The sequence below is a fragment of the Elephantulus edwardii genome, unplaced genomic scaffold (assembly GCF_000299155.1).
Source record: "Elephantulus edwardii isolate Elephantulus edwardi_28Jun2011 unplaced genomic scaffold, EleEdw1.0 scaffold00041, whole genome shotgun sequence".
Lineage (NCBI taxonomy): Eukaryota > Metazoa > Chordata > Mammalia > Macroscelidea > Macroscelididae > Elephantulus > Elephantulus edwardii.
Window position 1 is genome coordinate 16879045 of NW_006399791.1, and position 5838 is coordinate 16884882.

Genomic DNA, 5838 nt, shown 5'->3' on the forward strand with positions numbered 1-5838 from the left:
AAGTATGTCAGACGAAGCTTCAGAATCCTTGACTCCAGGGAACATTCTGGCTTCACCCTTTCCAGGACAAACCTGTTTGTTCTCCTAGCAGTCCATGATATATTCAACACTCTTCTACAGCACCACAACTCAATGGCATCAATTCTCTTTCTACCATCCCTAGTCACTGTCCAACTCTCCAATGCATAGCACGTAATTGCAAAGACTACAGCCTGGATCAGGCGCTGTCTTCAGTACTCTTGAGAGGTCCCTCACAGCTGACTTTCCCAATGCAATTCATCTCTTGATTTCCTGGCTGCTGTTACCAAGAGTGTTGACTGTGGAACCAAGTAAAGTAAAATTGTTAACTATTTCATTCCCTTCACCTTCCATACTGATGTTGCCAATTGGTCCAGTGGTGAGAATCTTTGTTTTCTTGATGTTGAGATTCAATCCATATTGAAAGCTACAGTCCTTGGCCTTCTGCAGCAAGTGCTTTAGGTCCTCCTCAATTTCAGCAAACAAGGTTGTGTAACAGGTTGTTGATGACTCTTCCATCAATCCTGATGCCACATTCCTCCTTGTATAGCCCAGTGTCTCTGATGATCTGTTCTGCTTACAGATTAAAAAGGTATGGAGACAGAATACATCACTGACGGACCCTCTTCTTGATTTTGAACAATTAGGTAAATCTGTTAGAAACCTTTCCAGAATACTGAGAAGCAATGATGTCAGTCTAGAAACTAAGGTGTGTTTGATCCAGTTCATAGTCTTCACAATTACTTGCTATGCATCAGACAGCTGGATAATAACTAAGGATGATAGAAGAAGAGTTGATGCTTTTGAGTTGTGGTGCTGGAGAAAGGTCTTGAACATGCCATGGACCACCAAGAAAACAAATAGGTCTGTGTTGGAGAGAGTGAAACCAAGTGTCTCCTTAGAGGATAGGATTTTGAAGCTCCATCTTACATACTTTGGGCATGTGGCCAGGAAGAACCAATTCTTGGAGAAGGACATCGTGCTCGGAAGAGTGGAGGGACAGCTCAGGAGAGGACGACCCTGGGTGTGGTTAGGTGTGTCGGAGTCAGTGAGACAGGCTCAGGACAGGGCAGGCTTCTGGGTTATTGTACATAGGATCACTATTAGTTACAGGTGACTCGACGGCAATTAACAACAACAACATCGTTTGTTTGCTTATTGCTTTTAATTGACCTTTAAGTACTGTTTCTGTAGTATCCCAGAGGTTTTTTAAGTTGTGTTTTCACTCTCACTTGTTTCAAGACACTTCTTAAATAACTTTATTTCTTCTCTTTTCTATTTGCAGTCAAGCAGAATGTTGGTTTACTTCCACGTTCATGGTTTTATCTTCCTTATCCTTTTTCTGTTGATTTCTAATTTTATAGCATTATTGTCTGAGAAAAGGCTTTATTTCACTATTTCTTTTCTTTATTAAGGCTTGATTTGTGATCTAAAAATGACCTGTTCTGGAGAAGAATGTATATTGAACTTTTTAAGAGTGAAATATCTTAAATAATATCTTAAAATATCTTAAATATCTTGTGTATATTCATGAAGCCAATTTGGTTAATTTTATAATTTATTTCTTCTGAACTTTTGACCAAGTGAGATTCATAACAGGCATAATGAATGGTTCAACATAAGAAAAACAATACATTTAAACCATCACATCAGTAAAATGAAGGATAAGAACCACATGGCCCTTTCAATTGGTGCAGAAAGGGCTTTTGACAAAACTCAACACACTTTCCCGATAAGTACATTCAACAAAATAGGAATAGAGAGGAATTTCCTCAACATAATTAAGGACATATACTCTAAACCAACAGTCAACTTTTTTCTTTACAGAGAAATATTAAAGGCATTCCCTCTGAATAGGGAAAGGCAATGAAGCACACTTGGAAGACTATTCATGACATAGATTATGGCTTCTGCAGTTGTTCCTTGTTGGCTGGGATTCATGAGCATTAGAGTGGAATGTTGATTCACTAAGAGAAGTGAGAAGTTGAGATAAGGCCTCCTATTAGAAAACCCTTTTGGTTGGCAGTATGAGGCTGGAATCCAGTATGAAAGAACTCTGCAGGAGTCAAGTTTTATAGGAGCTTGTTGTGACACTGATGTGCTAAATGGGATAATGGTTACCCATGGTGAACAGTGTTTGGTGGAGCTTTCAGATTAAAACAAGCTTGGAAACAGGAGTGGCATCCATTTCTGAAATGGCTTGCCTCCTGAAACTCTATGAACATGGAGAAATGACCAAAGTTATACAAGTGTTCAGGTCTTTCGTTTATAGGGTCGCTATGAGACATCTACAATTTGACAGCACTTAACAACAACGACAAAGGAAATAGACCCCATAGAAGTAAAGCATTACTGAAAAAGAAAGAGGTAGAATACATCACACTTCCTTAGCTTCTACTAAACAACAATAGTAATCAAGATAGCATAGTGCTGATATGGCAACAGACATATAGATCAATGGAATTGAATCAAGAACCCAGTAATCAACATGTCTACCTATGATCACCTGATCTTTGACATGGAGATGAGATCAATTAAGTTGGCAAAATTTTTACATCCATCTGCAGAAAACTGAAATAGGACCCACACCTCACACCATACACAAAAACCTACTCAAGGACCTAGGAGTAAAACCAGAGATTATGAAGTTTCTCAGAGAAAAACTAGGGACAACTATACAATCTCCAATCTATGGCATGAACATACTTCCAAGCTTAACAAATAATCCTACAGCCAGAAAAGGATAAAACAGATGAATGGGACCTTCTAAAAGAAAATCCTATTCACATAAAAAATTTATCCAACAGGGTAATAAATAAGGAAGCCCACAGACTAAGGAAAGCATTTGGCAATGACATGTTACTCATCTAAATTTTTTATATTTTTATGTAAAATTTTTAGACTACTCCAGCATTTCAACTTGGAAAAGGCAAACAACCCAATCACAAAACGAACATGACGTGAATAGACACCTTACCAAAGAAGAAAGTCAAATGGCCAACAAATAAATGAAGAAATGTTAAAAATCTCTAGATATTAGATAGATACAAATCAAAACAGTAATGATATATCATCTCAACCCAGCAATAATAGAAAGTTCAACAAGACAACAAACAGCAAATTCTGGTGAGTATGTGGAGAGATTGGAACTCTCATACATTGCTGGTGGCAAAGTAAAATGGCACAACCATTAGGAAGACAGTCTGGTACTTTCTCAAAAAGTTGAAAATAGAAATACCATTTGATCTAGCTGTCCCATTATTGAGAATATACCTAGATAAATCAGAGCCATGACACAACTGATGAATGCACACCCATGTTTAATTGCAGTACTCTTCACAATAGTGAAAAAATGGAAGCAACCCAAGTGCCCATCAACAGACAAATGGATAGAAAAACTGTGGTACATTCATACAATGTAATATCACACAGCACTGAAAAACAATGAATTTATAAAACACTACACAACATGGATAAGTCTAGAAGACGTGATGCTGAATGAAGTTGCCCATTCACAAAAGGACAAATATTCATAAGACCACTGTAATAAAAATAGGATGGACTCAGAGGTTGGGAGAGAATAGGAAAAGAACAGATATATAATAAACACTGCACTGGAGTAGATGAAAGGAAAGATTATCTGGAAAGAATGGATAATTAGGCATTATATGTACAACAATTAACAATCTAGAGCAAGATGAGCATAACCAAGTGAATTGGAGACGGGAGAGGGAAGAAAATGTATACTGATGAGTGAATGAAACCCAACCTTTCTGTAAACGTTCACTAAAATCACAATAAAAAATATAAAATAGAATTATATTGATTTCCCTTCATGGAAAGTTAAAATTTTATATAACCAAGTGAATTGGAGACGGGAGAGGGAAGAAAATGTATACTGATGAATGAATGAAACCCAACCTTTCTGTAAACGTTCACTAAAATCACAATAAAAATATAAAATACAATTATATTGATTTTCCTTCATGGAAAGTTAAAATTTTATATGGAAGTACCATTGCCACTATAAACAATACCAATTCCTTAAACTCATCTCAAGTGGTCTACCACAGCCCCAGTCCTTAAAATCCATTCCATTTATCTCCATTTCATTCAATATTTCTTCCACAACTAAGGAGGCTCCCTGGACTTATGGTGACTAGTGAGAGAAGTAATGAGGCCATAATCACCTCGATCTAAATGACTGCCCTACCCTCGTCATAGGCTGAGACACCACCAGTGATCTGTTCTTGTAACTCTTACTGCTGGCCTTCACCTCTTGTTTGTACTAGATAGTCTCTGCTGATTAATCACATTTTACAATGCAAATTATACGCCATTCTTCTCTTGAATACTTAGAAGCTCAATCAGAATCCTACTGGGAGGCAGAAAGCATGTTTAAATGGGTATAATCATACAGGAAGTAGCAGTAAGAAAAAGTGCTACCCATAGGTGAACATGATGAGGAAGATACGTGATGGAACACTAGTGAGAATTGCGTGTGTGGCAGAAGGGCCATCTGAGAGAAGATGTGCTGTTTGCGTGTCACAGACATGCTAAGACAGTCCTGATGACATTTTTCACCAGAAGTTTCTTTTTCCTAATTTCTTCATTATTATTTAAGAAAGAATAGATGATTTACAAACAAAATGGAACTATATAAAACCTTTCCCTTTCCTCTTGTTTCCTTGGACAAATGTTGAGTTGACCTAGTTTCTAGGTCTTTGTTGGACTTAGTTGTACAAATTGAATGGAACTGTGAGATTTCAAAGATAGAGTAAAAGAGCTAAATCCTGTCGAAATGGGTGAGAATCTGCTTAGGTAGACACAAGGCTGGAGGTTTTGAAAGATCCAGAAAACTGAAAGAAGGAATAGAGAATAGAGGAAAGCAAGTCCATGGGATTTTGAGAGAAGAAGAGAGGAAGAGAAAAAGTGGAGGAAGACAGCAGGAAGAGAAGCTGGCCTAAGTCTGGGGACTTTGGGAAGAGATGTGGTTCAAGAAGATTTTTTTTAATTGAGTTAATGATGATAAACATTTCACAAAGAATTTGTGCTGTGGTTGTACAACAGAATTGATAGAATTAATGTCATTGAATTTTAGACAGAAAGTATGTTAATTTGGCAAATGTTGTATTGTGCGCATTTTTTACAACAGTAAAAAAGGACAAATTAAGAGCACATACATATATACATTTTCAACTTTGTTGAAGAAGAAGTAGAGAGAGGGAGCAAGGGAGGGTGGGTTTCAGGAAACAGTGTCACTTGTTTTATGATTTTTTTTCCTCATCTCTGCCTCCTCCGAGGAACTTCTCCAAATACTTACATTACTTTTCAAGGCTCTTTTGAGTCAGATTTATGTCTTTGGATGTTATACTTTGCAGAGAATAGCCTTGAGGCAGCCCAGGATGAGTCTGTTTATATTTATTTGATTTCATTTTCTATTTTCTGAAAATATGAAAGTGTGTCCTAAAAATGGCCTCTGGCATCCTGCTCATCAGTCAGTTCAAGCGTGTGACAGACACACTGCTACTCTAACTGCTTGCAGTCAAGGGCTGGCTGGAGAAGCAGCTACCAGCTAGTTTCATCTCCTGTCTCTGCAGTTTATGCTGGAAAAACAAGTGTGTGGATGCTGGGAATTAATTCTATGGCACAGGGGAGTGAAAACACATCCTCTTTTGCTCTGTTACCTTTTATCAAGGCATCTGCCCTAAAACTCGAAGAATCAGGCCATTTTTTTTTTAATTTATACACACCCTACTCCCTACAGTAGCTCTTTCAAAGTCAAATGTTCTAAGGTCCATGTGTGTATGTTAAGTTCTG